The sequence below is a fragment of the Pseudorasbora parva genome, chromosome 2 (genome assembly GCF_024679245.1).
Source record: "Pseudorasbora parva isolate DD20220531a chromosome 2, ASM2467924v1, whole genome shotgun sequence".
In the NCBI taxonomy this organism is placed as follows: domain Eukaryota; kingdom Metazoa; phylum Chordata; class Actinopteri; order Cypriniformes; family Gobionidae; genus Pseudorasbora; species Pseudorasbora parva.
The window spans coordinates 55,194,704-55,209,853 of NC_090173.1; the positions used below are offsets into that span (position 1 = coordinate 55,194,704).

Below are 15,150 nucleotides of genomic sequence, written 5' to 3' on the forward strand. Positions count from 1 at the left end.
AAGAATGGGATGTCATCAAAGTTCATGTGCATGTAAAGGCAGGCGTCCCAAAACTTTTGACAATATAGTAGAACTTGCAATTAACATTTTGTCAGAAACTCTATTATATTGCAAGTTATTTTTATATTTAGCTGTCTGTTCAGAATTTTGTGAGAATCGTGATCTCAGTTCGAAACAAAAAAAAAAAAAAATTCTTTATTTGAGTATATATAAGAAAATAATTCTCTATTTGAACAGAATCGTGCAGCTCTAATAGAATAGTAAATTGGCATTTTCTTCATAAAACATATTTTCTTTATACGTAAGTGCAGTAGCCCTCGAGAGGTAATCTAGATCTCGCAGATATATAAAGCTGAGACAGACTACTAATATTACCATTAATGGGAGAAATTGGAAAGCTCTTATAAAGTAAGTCCCACAAGTAGAAGCTTGTATAATACTGTATATTAGAAGGGGATATTACTGATGTATTTTAGAATTATATATATATATATATATATATATATATATATATATATATATATATATATATATATATATATATATATATATATATATATATATATATATATATATATATATAATTCTAATATATATATATATATATATATATATATATTTTTTTTTTTATTTTATTTTTTTTTTTAGTTTATTTATTTATTTATTTATTTATTTTTTACCTGTTATCTTGAGCTTGTGTGTTTTGTATCACAGACCTTCTTACAAGCATTTAAGCAAAAACCCATTGACTCCAGGAAGTGCTAAAACTTGTTTCAGGGCTTTGACTTACATAAATAAAAATGCCAATCTGCACTGCCTGGTTTTGGTTGAGAGTACAAAACAAAGTTTATGACACAAACTTTAAAAAATGTTATTGAAATGTGAGGTAGTTTTTGAGATTTCAGTAATTCAACAGACAGGAGCTGTACTTCGAGTGCAAGATGGCCACAGAGTTTACCGACTGTTACACTGTGAATAGCATTGATCTCCTGATATATTTCTGTCCCTCTTCTAACACTGGATTTAGTTTCATACTTAATTTATAAACCATACTTTTTAGTTTATGATCAAAAGCTCAGAGTTTTATCAAAATGAATGTGTTAAATCAGAAGGGTCTGACAGGATAGACACTGAAATGATGTGCAAGTGTGGAAACGATACCAGCTGCTGAAAGCTTCATATGAGCTCATAAAAGAAATCTTTCCAGACCTGCATGCATCATGTGTTTCCCACAGTCTGCTGGTCGTTATGAATATAGAGTGTGACATGGATGTACAATCAATGTCAGTATGTGAAAACACTCAGTACTTTAGAAACATGGTTTTCTCTGCACTGTATCTCATAGCACCTGTTTTTTAAAGGGTTACCGGTTGCATTTTAAAGTCGTGGTGACGCATGCAGGACTTCTCCAATCATTTCGTCCACTTAAACCCACCCCTGCAAACTCAATCATCCTCCACTTTTGAGTGCAATGTCCACATCTTAACATACAATAATAGAGCTCAATAATCCACCCCCCCAACGGAAGAAGAGATCTGTGACTTCAGCTATTTCATCAAATCATCAGTGACTTCATGGTGTTGATTAAACATTTTGATTCATCCCTTGCTAAAATACACTATATATTGCCAAAGGTATTGGGACACCCCTCTAAATCATTGAGTTCAGGTGTTCAATCACTTCCATGGCCACAGGTGTATAAATCAAGCACTATCTAGACGCTTCTACAAACATTAGTGAAAGAATGGGTCGCTCTCAGGAGCTCAGTGAACTCAAGCGTGGTACCGCGATAGGTTGCCACCTGTGCATTAAGTCCATTCATGACTCACTACTAAATATTCCACGCTCAACTGTTAGTGGGATTATAACCAAGTGGAAGCAATTGGGAACAACAGCAACTCAGCCACAAAGTGGTAGGCCACGTAAAAATCACAGAGTGGGGGTCAGCACATGCTGAAGGTCACAGAGCGCAGAAGTCGCCAACTTTCTGCAGAGTCAAGAGCTACAGGTCTCCAAACTTCTGTGGCGTTCAGATTAGCCAAGATCAGTGTGTAGAGAGCTTCATGGAATGGGTTTCCATGGCCGAGTAGCTCATCCAAGCCTTACATCACCAAGTGCAATACAAAGCGTTGGATGCGGTGGAGAAATGCAGCCGCCACTGGACTCTAGAGCAGTGAGACGTGTTCTCTGGAGTGACCGATCACACTTCACTGTCTGATAATAACCTGGACGAGTCTGGGTTTGGTGGTTGCCAGAAGAATGGTACTTGCCTGACTGCATTGTGTCAATAGTAAAGTTAGGTGGAGGGGGGGTTATGGTGTGGTGTTGTTTTTCAGAGGTTGGGCTTGGCCCCTTAGTTCCAGTGAAAGGAACTCTTAAAGGTCCCGTTTGTCGCGCTTCCATCTTTCAAACTTTAGTTAGTGTGTAATGTTGCTGTTAGAGCATAAATAATACCTGTAAAATTATAAAGCTCAAAGTTCAATGCCAAGCAAGATATTTTATTTAACAGTAGTTCCCTTTCAAAGCCTACAGCGAACGGCCGGTTTGGACTACACCGCTGCACTTCCTGATGTAATGACGCCACTAGAACCGTTTGTTGACGAACCCTCCGCCCACAAGAACACGCAAAATAGGGGGCGTGGTCTTGTTGCTCTCCCACGTGGAGAAGAGCGCGCATTCAGCGCTTGCATCTCCCCGTTATGGAAGGAGGCGGGACCTTTCCGGGCAAAGTGCGCTAAGCTGCTGTCCAATCACAACACGGGAAGCGCTGGCCCAATCAGAACTCGTTACGTGTTTCTGAAGGAGGGACTTCATAGAACAAGGAAATCATCAGGCCGTTTTTAGGACAGAAAAAAGACAGATGTCCCAAAACTTCTGTCAATATAGTGTAAATCTGCAAGACTTTTTGTGGATCATGTAATATGAGATAAGTGCATCAGAGTCACTTACTTTGTCTGGGTTATATTCAATATTCCTATTATGACAGCAAACACAGTCACTTTTGATATTGACAAAGACACCAGAGAAGTTGAACCTGTGTTCCTGCTATCTTATTATGAGTGTTTCAATTCAGATCAGACCACAGTTCAGATTTTAGGACCATAATGGAGTTTGAATGGCTTTACCAGACTGTAGTACAGTTAGTATGTGTGTTTGACCACGCAAAAACCGTCAGTGTTCTGAGCCCAAAGTGTTAACTGCTGTTAATGAGGGTCTAATTAATGACTGACTAGCTGATATAAGTCCAGACACATGTATAGCATTACTGGTAAAACAGAGAGAGAGCGCGGACAGAAATGAATGGTTTGCACAGCCTGTGTGTGTTTGGACGGTACGAATAAGCGTGTCACACACTGACATTGTTGCCAAGTAGCTCACTTCAAAGGCGGATTATGAAAGCTGAAGGGCTTGAGACAAAAAAGAGCAGAAAGAAACATCAAAGTGTGGCGCGTTTGAATGCAATAATCCCAAAACAGTTGTTCTGATTGCGTTGTCTGCTATCAGATGTCTCTGTTGCTCATATTGCTTAAGATTAAACGCTTGTTTGTTTGTCAAGTCTCCTAAAGTCCCACTTTCTCCACCCGAAAGCTTTAGAAGGACTGTCTGTGAAAACTTTCTTTTTGCCTTTAATCGACTGTCTTGCATGTCTGTATAAGGACCAAAATAGTGCCGTCAGGTAGAGTGTATGTGCTACCACTCTATGAATTGTTCATCCATTCCTTTATATTTGCCCAGCTCATAGAAACATGTGACCCTGGAGCACAAAACCAGTCATAAGTCTCACGGGTAAATTTGTGGTAATAGCCAAAAAGACATTGTATAGGTCAAAATGATCAATTTTTCTTTTATGCCAAAAATCATTAGGATATTAAGATCATGTTCCATGAAGATATTTAGTACATTTCCTACCGTAAATATATCAGAAATGTATTATTAGTAGTAATATGCATTGCTAAGGACTTCATTTGGACAACTTTAAAGGAGATTTTCTCAATATTTAGATGTTTTTGCACCCTCAGAATCCAGATTTTCCAATAGTTGTATCTCGGCTCCTATCCTGACAAACCACACATCAATGGAAAGATTATTTATTCAGATGATGTATTACATTTACATATATGCATTTGGCAGACGCTTTTATCCGAAGTGACTTACATTGCATTTTTAAGGTACACGTTTTTTTTTTTACATTTTTATAAATCGATTTACATGTATAAATCTCAATTTAAAAAAATGTACCCTTATGACTGGTTTTGTGGTCCAGGGTCACCTAAAACCATACAAGACTTGTTTTTGATTGCATGTACTTCTTAAGAAGACACAATACAGTATAAATTTAACTTTAAAAAAGAAATAATCATGATAAAATGCTAACTCCACACTACCCAAGTACTACACTACCCATAATCCTGAAGACAGATCCACCAATCAGAGATGTCGCTATTACTGTGACAATGAATTATGGAAGAGTTGTGGTAAACTTAGTTTACAATGTACAATAAATAAAAATTATAAAGAGTAGTGCATGACTCTTTATTAAAGATTTATTTGTAATGCCGATGGAGATCAAACTCAGAATGAAAGTCGCTGTTTGACCTGGTCTGCTAACGCAGTGAATAACCCAGATTTATGCCGAACAATTGCTTATGCTGCATGAATTATAACTATACATGAGTATAAGTGTTCTTTATTGTGTTTATATTGTAACAGATGGTTGTAAAAGTGCAGCTGGCAGTAGTAAATCATAGACATTTCAAAATAAGAGTCCTAATGTATTTTGGGGTTGTTTATAATTAAAAGTCCCACATTCTGCACAATTTCTGATCATTATTGGTGTAATAACTAATGTAAATAAGTGTATTTGGCATTTAAAGGGTTAGTTCACCCAAAAAAGGAAAATTGCTTCATGATTTACTCCCCCTCAAGCCATCCTAGTTGTGTGTGACTTTCTTCTTTCAGATGAATAAAATCTGAGCTATATTAATAAAGTCCTGGCTAATCCAAGCTTTATAATGGAAGTGAATGGCAGCTCAAAACTTGAAGCCCCTAAAAAGTGCATCCATCCATTATAAAAGTGCTCCACATGGCTCCAGGGGTTAATAAAGGTCATCTGAAGCGAATCGATGGGTTTGTGTGAGAAAAATATCCATATTTAACACTAGAGAGTAAAATATCTAGCTTCCGGCGGACTGTCTTCCACATTCAACTTACAAAGAAACTTTTGGCTGCCATTATAAAGCTTGGAAGAGCCAGGACATTTATTAATATAACTCTGATTGAATGTAGACATTCATATACACCTAGAATGGCTTGAGGGGGAGTAAATCATGGGCTAATTTTCATTTTTGGGTGAACTATCCCTTTAATTGAACATAAACTTTTGTGTCACATTAACCCTTACAATATAAAAAGTTATATAGCTTCAGCACAAAAATCTTTTTATTGCATTTCAGCAAAACAGGCAAGGCATTATGACTTATGACTTAAGACATGTTTAACAAAATAAAATAATGCATTATTTCATAATTCTGTGAAATTGTTCTGTATGGTATTTATTTTATTTGTGCCTAAGATCTTAAAAAGCCTTAAATTCGATACCCTTTGACATTATCAAAATGCATTCTAGACTCAAGACTAAATGTGACCGTAGTTAATTGTGCTACCTACTATTTGGAAAGCGTTTCACATTCAGAGCACGTCTGTGATGCCTTAAAATGTTGCCTAGGTAGGCTGCTGTCTCGCTGTTGAGACCGAGCGGGTGTGTGTATTTGATCTCCTGCTGTTTCCTGTTTTCCTTCCTCTCTCTGACTGGCAGTAGCATGTGCCCCAAACACTCGTTTGCTGATACGACTGTGGCCGTCCTTCCAGATACGAATCTGTGATCAAAGCCACTCCGCAACATTGTGCCTCACCTTGGTGCAGTTGTGTTCCTGCACACAGATGACACAGAATGGTGTGGGTGCTGGTCCGGTTTCACCCCCCTGCCTAAACCCAGCAGCCCCATCATGCACAGCTGCTGCTTAAGCCTGGCTTCTGCTGCCATGCCTGGCTCTGACATCAACAATAGTTCCCCACCTCCAGTGTCAAACTGCAGCACTTTGATCAGTGCCTCCGTCATGGCCACGGGAGGCCTGCCATGCTACACTCCTGCTCTGACATCACTCACGCAGCATGGGACACGTCTCATCCGGGCCGCATGTGGCATGTGTCATTCTGATGCTGACTTTTCTATTTATAAAGTACAGGAACACTGCATGTTTGTGCTTTGTTGGCATGCTCATCTGATCCACAATGGCAGTTCTTTTATTGATTCATTATCTCCAGAATTAGGGAATTAGTTCAAAAGACTTGCGCTGCTCTTATTACAGCAGTGGTCCTCAAATTGTGGGGACACAGGACTCCACACAGCTGCACACTTGTTGATCATCAGGGAAATAAAATGTCCTGAGAATCACACATCGAAATGCCAATTCTATGCAAAATGCAAAAAAAATTGTTGGTTTAACTTAAAAAAGTAAGTAACCTGGTTGCCTTACATTTTTGAGTTTATTGAAATAAAAAAAAATTGGTTGATACAATGAAGGAAATTGGTTTAACCCTCTAGGCGCCAGTTTACTGATTCGTCACTGAATAAAACGGCCGATTTTGTCAAATAGGGTGTCAAATTTCATTCGACCTCCCCTCCACTAGATGGTAGACATGTCGTACTTCATCCCTGACTCATACAAACATTATGATTCTGTACAAAATCTCCAAGCAAGAGGTCATTGAGTGCAAACAAAAGCGGAGCTGACGTGCGAGTGAGCTGTTTTATCAGAGCATTGTCAACGTCAGCGAGTGTTTGCATTAGATTATTATCACTATTATTATTTTCTAATGGCATCAATAAAGCTGACCCACAATGAAGTGTTGGGTCTTGTATTCGCGGACCCTGATTCTGAAGGGAAATATGAGGTGACGGTGATTCTGAAAGTGAAACTAAACCTAACGTTTAAGCACAAACGGTGGATCATTTGCGCAATGTAGGTCCTTTGCCCAATGTCAGTGGTGGGAACAATGTTTCCCGGGGTCGGAGTGTTCATCGTGGAGTTAGCAGGTGTGTTAGTGTTGGGGCCGAGGCGGCGGCGGGAGATTTTTGCAGCGCTCACCATGAAGCGCGCGTCTTCTCACTGCGCGCGCGCCTCTCCGGCAGTATTGTGGTGGAGACTTTATCTTTACGCCACTGGGTATGTTAGATGAGGTTGAAGTATTCATAGGACAGTTTGGGGGCAACGTGAAGGCAGGTTAGAGAGTCAAAATGACAGTAACTGGTCGTCGCTGTGCATCCCTACATAAACTTAGAGTCATCCTTAATATTTCTCTAATTTACATAAAGTTTCTATCTTGTATCTCTTTTAAGATAGCCTTTTGAAATTAAGATGTCAAAATCGAACGTTTTAGGAAAAAAACTCTCTAAGGCGCCTAAAGGGTTAATAAATACACCGTAACAAAAAAAAGTTGGTTAAGCTTAAAAAAGTAAGTAACCTGGTTGCCTTAAAATTGTGAGTTTATTGAAATTAAAAATTTGAGTTGATACAATGAAGGAAATGTGTTTAATAAATAGAAACTCAAAATAATATTTTATCTAAAAAAACATAAAAAAATGTGATAAATCATGAAAATAGCTATAGAAATAGTTTCACTGCGTCTTAAAAAATAAAACACAATTACCAAATATGCTTACAAAATCTTTTAATAATATCTGAATAAAGGTTGTCGATTCTCAGACATGTTCATTGTATTAACTCATTTTTTTATTTTATTTCAATGAACCAGGTAACTTTTTTTTTTTTTTTTTTTTTTTTTTTTTACAGTGTAGCAAAAAACACTTGGCATCACATTGCACCGGGTGTATGATAGGGCCCTGTGGTTGAACCACTGGACGATTTTAACGATATCTTCACTTCCTTTCTGGGCCCTGAAAGTGGTCACTGTGTTGCTGTCTATGGAGGGGTCCGAAAGCGCTCAGATTTCATCATAAATATCTTGCTTTGTGTTCCGTAGATGAACAAAGGTCTTTGGGAAGAAATGAGGATGAGGAATTAATTACATAAATCTAATTTCTTCGTGAAATAACCCTCAGCATCAGCATTACGTCATTTACCCAAAATGAAGTTCTGTCATCAAAAACTTTTTTGTTCATGTTCAAGACACAAATGAAAAATCTTCTAACGAAACTAGAGAGATTTATGGTGCTCTAAACTTTCAAGCTTCAAAAAGTACCACAAAAACACACCATAAAACTAATCCATATTAATCGAGCTGCTTAATCTAAGATATATGATCGCTTTATGTAATGAGCAGATTTAATTTAGGCCTTTATTCATGTAGAGCACACCAAATATGGTGAACAGAAGCTCAAACAAGTTGCTTGAGGCTCGATGAGTTTTGTTTTTGAGGAGGATGAGACAGGTGAAAAAATCCCACACACATACATTTAAGAAGGAGCCTAGCCGTATACGTGTTCATAATGACACAGGGATTGGACAGCTGCCCAGAACACATTAGCAACCACATATAAGCGCACTGACAACCCCGAAGTAATGCAGTAAACCGCTCAGAACACCCTAGCAACTGTCTTGATACGCACTGGCAACCATACAGATATCATACAGGCAAACAGCACTCATCTCGCTTTCCTCAGAGTATGTAAAACTCTGATACTTTCCATTCCACAGGTGCAGCCGTGCACTGCGAGTCCTGTCTGCAATTGATTCTTCTTTAATGTGTACTCTTTTAATGTGTTCATTTGAGGTTGGGGGATGATGTGTGTATTCTCAAGGCTATCTTAAACACACACACACACACACTTCAAGTGTAAGATGTGTGTTAGACACGTTTAAACACGTCCGATGAGAGGATGCGTCCTGACATGCGTTGCCTCTCTTATTCCCACAACCGCCGTTTTAATAGAGCCGAGAGCAGACAGGATGTGACAGCGAGCGTTTCTCAACTGCTTGATTGTTTAGATTGTTGCAAAACCGTTGTAATCTCTCCACGCTAAGTTTGATATTTAAGTATGTCCATCTTTATACGCATACATACGGCGGGATATATATAAAGGGATATATAATTAGAAGATCTCACCTGCTGGATTGCTTGTATCGCTGTATTGTGAAAAGCAAGCCTCAAGTGAAATATTAGGAAAATGTATTTGATTAATCAACGTCTCTAAGAGAATATGTGCTGTAAATGCAGCGTCAGATGTCATATGCTCGGTTAGTTTTTACTTTCAGTTTCTGTAGTGAATAACTGACTAACGTTGACCTCAGTGTTGGGGAAAGTTACTTTGAAAAGTAATGCATTACAGTATTGCGTTACTCCCTTAAAAAGTAACTAATTGCGTTACTTAGTTACTTTTTTAAGAAAAGTAATGTCTTGCGTTACTTTTTTTTCACCTGGGCTGGGCTGGGCTTGTTTTTATATATATAAAAGTTATATTTTTGAGCAAATGTAAAGACCCTTTCACACTAAAAGTGAAAAAATAAACCTAAAGTAACACTTACTTCACCAATAAAACTAAAAATCTAAAGTCATTTTTGCGTACGGTTTAACAGAATCATTCAGCAGCAAGTACATTGAATGCATACAAATATTTCAATATTTTGAAATATACAATACTTATATCATTATTGGAGGTTTTATAGTATTCTTATTTAGCATTTCGCAAATTGTATTAATTTTAAGGGGGGGGGGGGGGGTGAAACACTCAGTTTCAGTCAATCTCATGTCAATCTTGAGTACCTTTAGAGTAGTATTGCATCCTTCATATCTCCGAAAAGTCTTTAGTTTTATTATATTTATAAAAGATAAATTTATATATATTTTTATATATATTATAAAAATATATATAAATATATTTTTATATATATTTTTATATATATATATATATTTTTTTTTTATATATATATATATATATATATATATATATATATATATATATATATATATATATATATATATATATATATATATATATATATATATATTTTATATATATATTTTATATATTTTTGTAGAAAATGATCGTGCATTACTATGTGCTACATAAATACTAATAAACAGCCAATATCCTAGTAATCTGCATGATAATAAGCAAGTCAATAGTGAGAATTGAACCTAAAATATAGTGTTACCATTACAGCTGTCATTACATGCGTTTTTATAAAATAAAACCGTGCACAATAAGTGCAATGTATCAAATTATTTATTTAAAAGTCAATACATAATTGTTAAAAATGCAAAAGAGACAAAACATCCATATAGGTTTGGAACAACATTTTTGGGTGAAGTGTAATTTGATGTACCCGTTTTCGTTTTTCTGTCTGTTGAAGTTCAAGCACAAGCACATGGTGTCTGGAACTAATGCGTCCTGTTATTCCCTAATTCTTTCTCCGACCCTGCCATGACCTCTGAGCTGCTTCAGTGATCTGCCGTCATATGGTTGAGGTTTGACACAGACTCTCACAGCCACAGGAATGATGAGTTAGCATATATGGTGAGATTCGAGTAAGATAACCTTGAGCTTTGCCTTGGTGTGTGTGTGTATGTGTGTGTTTGGGGTTTGGGAAGAGGGTAGCTGATAAATGAGTGGATGAGGGATGGGGCAGATTCCCAGAACCCTTTGAACCACGTATCACAGGAAGCAGCATGTGATAAGGTCCCAGTGGCCTGCGTGAGAAAAGCCTCGAAAGTGCAGCTCTCACCCTCACACACTGTCAGACAGCCCTCACCTCCCGCCTCAGCCCAACACATTTACTGTCCTCGTTTTTTACAAAGAATAACAAAGTAGAAGGAAACATTATCTGGAGAAAATGTGAGGTGCTCTAGAGCAGTGCTATACATATATTTTTAAGGTCTTGTCTATCAAGAAAGCAAGAATGATGTGTGTAAATAGATGTTCCATAACTTTAGAAAGAAAGAGAAAGAAAAAACAAACACCCCACCCTATCAACGAAAAATAGAGCTAATAACAGCCAAATTATCCTACAAGTACAGAAAAAAAGCTAACATAGCATATTGGTAACGAATATCCAAGCGGATCATTTAATGAAATATCAGATGTTCGCCAGTCTTTAAAGGGATAGATCCCCAAAAATTGAAATTGTGTCATTTATTCACCCCATAGAACTGGTTAATCGTTCAAACACAACTGAGATATTCTGAATGAAACCTGAGATATTTCTGTCCCTCCACTGAAAGTAACCAAAGCTTAGAAGATCCACAAAGGTCATAACATACAAGCCAAGCTGTTTAATATTTTAAAGGGGTTTGATCACTTTATATGAAGATATCATTTATTATATTACAACATTTTCTGAAGTATCATGTGACACTGAAGACTGAAGTAATTGCTGCTAGAATATTCAGCTTTGCATCAGGAATAAATTAAAAAATATAAATAACTGTTTTTAAATTGTAATCATATTCAACACGTTTTTTTATCCCCAAAAAAACAGCCAAGTGAGCATTATAGAGACTTTTTATTAAATCATTAATAAATCAGTTTTTTGACTGATAGTTAGGGTTGGGTAGCGAACTCTGTACTTTTAAGGCCCCGACTGAATTACGACGGTACTATCGAGTACTGATTCAATCTGTGCAAATGTTGGCACCTGAGAACACATCTGGTGATATAGACTGGTGTCTGTCAATATTAAACCACAAAAAGACTATTTATATACGAATCCTGTATGTCCTGTGTGAATGAACATTGCAGAAGCATGGTTTAATTTACCACACACGCACACTATATGTTTGTTTCCATCTCATACGGGGACATGAATGCATGAACTTCATCTCCAAAGCCACTCTGAGAGTCTCTTCATCAACATTTTACCGTTTCATTTGAGAAAAACTACCATCATATCATGAACACACAGAAACTCAAAGCTCTTCACAGCAACCCGTCAAAATAAAAGTCTGGTTTAACTTGACCAATATATTACTGTTTTTGTACAGTACAGTTTAGATACGGCTCAATGTAATAATAATACTCACACTAATAATAATGATGATAATACATTATCAAAACTTTCATTAAGTAATAATCACTTTTTTCTTATTTTTATTACAATAAACAAACATCAGACACTGTCAGACAGCAACAGAGGCAGCTCTGGCATAATGTCAATGACACTTCTATAAATTACGTACAGTTTCTGCACAGTTATTGACGTGAACATCCCTAAAGTACTGAAAAAATGTGCTGTTGGGTATCAGCGCTTAATTTCAGGCACCGTTACCGGTAAAAATGAACGCGGTAGCCAACCTTATGGTAGCATGTGCTTTCAGACCTGTTACACCAAGAGTCACTGATAGTTGAAGTCCTACAAGATGAAAATAAAGTATAGTTTAAACATATAAGTAGCATATCTGTCGCCAATATAGCAGAACCTTATGTTCTTTACTTAAAGGCCTGACGCAAACCTGATCCAAATCCAACCTGACATCATTATTGTAAGCGTGCCATAGTGAATCGGGCAAGGACGCATTTTTGAACACTGATTCAGTAATGTTATTTCATTTCCATCAATAGTGTGAGTAACAACAACAGCAATAGCGAAATCTGTCTTTTCTCTTTCAGATGTAGCAGTGTGTAGTATCTGTTACTCAAGGGCAGTTAAACAGAGCCGTTTGCTTTCATATTCTCTATTTCCTGTTCTCAAAAGACTTCCAAGCGTCAGGTCTGTTTTAATTACACCGCACACAGCACTGGACCCTTTTTTTCTCCCACAAGCTGCTTTGTGTGTTTGTAGTTTGCTGAAGGATTTGTGAAGGACGTGTTGGCGTGCTCAGCTCTTGGCACGGGAGAGTATGGATGGTATTGAACTGTGATTGTTTGAAAGCAGCAGTCACTGTGTCAGAACCACAAAACACCAAAGCAAGAAAGGAAATAAAAGCTCAAACACTGCTTTTACAAACCCAATATCTGCCTCATAAAGATTCGCAGGGCCGCTGCCAGAAGAATATGTCTCTTTGTTTTAACTTCTTTTTTTTCCCTTCTTGGCAAACGGGTGAAATAAAAAAATCACAAAAGAATTGCGCTGAAGAACTTGAAGGTGGCTTAACTTGAACCAGCTAATTTTGTACGGACAAAACAATGCTCATTTTCTTTAGAAAATGCTAAATTCTAGTTGGTTATTATAGCTGTTTAGAAGTGAATATATTTTTTCCTACCTATCCTTTGTTACATCGATATAAAAGTCGATAGTCAATAGTTTAAAAAAAGTATGAAACATGTTTTTTTTCTTTAGAGTAACGCCGCATTCACACGGGGCGTAGGCGTTAACGCTTGACGGAGGGCGTGGCTGAAGCTGGGTGCTGACGCGATCGTCATAGTGACAACAGCCAATCACATTAACTTGCCGCTTGGACCAAAACGCAACACAAAAAAGCGCCTTTTTTGGTTCTATGTGCGAGTGCGATTGCCCGTGTAGTTGTTGTCAGCGCACTGCACAGGTGCACGAAGCTGTTAAGTATATTAAATCCTGAAAAAGCGCCGACAGCGGGAAGAATATCACGTAGTGGTCCAGGAGCTGCGTCTGGATTTTTAACGGTCTATGGTCTGGATGGTTCACGGAGCAGTAATGAACGCAATTGGCTAGCGTCTGCTGTAGGATATTTGCATACGGCGATCTGATTGGATGACGCCTGCGCTGGCGCTTGAAAAGTTGAGAATTCTTCAACTTCTGCCGCTTGCAACGCGAGTGAAGCGCCGCGACAGATCCCACAATTCAGTTCGGCAACGGATGATGTCACCCATTCAAAGTAAATGGGAAGCGTTAACGCCTACGCCCCGTGTGAATGCGGCGTAAGGGTCCTTGCGTGCTTTTCGCATGTTAAAAAATAAATTTAACCTCAGGTTGTGTCAACCACGTTCCCACACTGCCTCTTTCAGCCGTCATTTGGGTTTGATTTTCTGCATTTTTCACAGCTGAAGCAAGCATTTTGAGAGGTGTTTTGACCATTCAGAGCCACCGTACAAGCGAAGGTCAAATGCTGACCCAGGTGCTGTATGCTGTAGCCTATAATGTAGCACTAATTAATACATATCAGACTTTTTAGGATGACAAATACAAAAATATGCATATGAAATTTTCAGCCTCAGTGTGCAAGGACCTTAACATGCATGAATGAATGGTTCACAATAAGAACTTTTGGTAACACTTTATTTTAAGGTTCAGTTATTAACTATTAACTAGTTGCTTATTAGCATGCATATTACTAGGATATTGGCTGTTTATTAGTACTTATAAAGCTCATATTAATGCCTTATTCTTACTCTACATCCCTTAATCCTGCCCAATACCTAAACCTAAATGCTACAAAAACTACCTTACTAACTATTAATAAGCAGTAAATTAGGAGTTTATTGAGGCACAAGTCATAGTTAATAGTGAATATGTGTTCCCCATACTAAAGTGTTACCGAACTTTTAATTAAGAAGGTGCATAGTTCATTTTAATTCCATCCGTTAAATGAATATCTGGTCTTGATAAATAAGTTGTTGTTGCAAACGAAACTCTTCCTCACATCCATCGCTCAATAATCAGGTTAAAGACATTATATCTACCACATCCACATTCCCTGCTGTCATCAACAACCTCACATGTGTGCAGCTGGAAGACAGAGCCAAGGGAAGACCGTCTGTAATTTAGCTGTGCTCTCTCTCTCTCTCTCTCTCTCTCTCTCTCTCTCTCTCTCTCTCTCTCTCTCTCTCTCTCTCTCTCTCTCTCACACACACACACACGGCCACATTGATGTGTGCACAGCCCTCTGGGCCAGAACTGCACTTCTGTAGCTTTAAAGTGCTCTGGCTTGTCGTCATTAGCGGATCTCTTTAATCTGACGCTTGGAAAACTTCTTAAAGCAGCACACTACAAATAGAAATTCCACATGAATAGCCGGCTAGTGCTAACAAAACACGGGCTGCAGTTTAAAGAGGCCCTCTCTTTTCTCTTCTCTCTCTTCTGTTGCCTTTACCCGAGGGAGACATACTTGCCTTATCGTTCGAGGTGGACCACCCAAGAAAAATGACTCAGGTCTCACCTTTGAGCGTTAGTGAGCTTTTCAGCGCATCAACATTTGTGCAGGTCCGTACGTGTGCGA

The 15,150-nt window shown here is 37.9% G+C and overlaps 1 protein-coding gene across 2 annotated transcripts in view; it reads left to right on the forward strand.

Moving 5' to 3' along the window:
* Window positions 1-15,150, forward strand: part of cep112 (centrosomal protein 112) — a 299,282-nt gene that overhangs the window by 182,356 nt on the left and 101,776 nt on the right. The gene's annotated exons all lie outside the window — the stretch shown is intronic.